At 58.7% G+C, this 306-nt stretch overlaps 1 protein-coding gene across 1 annotated transcript in view; it reads left to right on the plus strand.

Annotated features, from left to right (window-relative positions):
- The window catches only part of TSPAN7 (tetraspanin 7), a 30,244-nt gene that overhangs the window by 14,211 nt on the left and 15,727 nt on the right, over positions 1-306 (plus strand). The window lies entirely within an intron of this gene.

The raw sequence follows: 306 nt of genomic DNA on the forward strand, positions 1-306 counted from the left end.
CAACGTGGGCAGTGTGGTGGGGGTGGGCAGGGGGCCCGGGAGAAGCCGAGGATCTGGCGGGAATGGGAAGACCCTGGCTGCCAGATGCTTTGCAGAGGAGATAAGGAAAACCGTGGTCTCCTGCAAGGAGGTGCTTGGGGCAGGTGCGCGTGCTCAANAATTATGAGCCCCCCAAGGAAAGCTAGCTTGCCCTGAAAATCTGAAGCCTCGGAAAGGAGGCAGTGGGTGTAGGCAGCCTTGCTGAGCATTCTGGAAGCGGTGTGTTTCGGCTGGGTGGAAAGCTCAGATGAGCTGTGTTTACCAACG

This window comes from Crocuta crocuta, unplaced genomic scaffold, assembly GCF_008692635.1.
Source record: "Crocuta crocuta isolate KB4526 unplaced genomic scaffold, BGI_CrCroc_1.0 scaffold301, whole genome shotgun sequence".
Taxonomy (NCBI): Eukaryota; Metazoa; Chordata; class Mammalia; order Carnivora; family Hyaenidae; genus Crocuta; species Crocuta crocuta.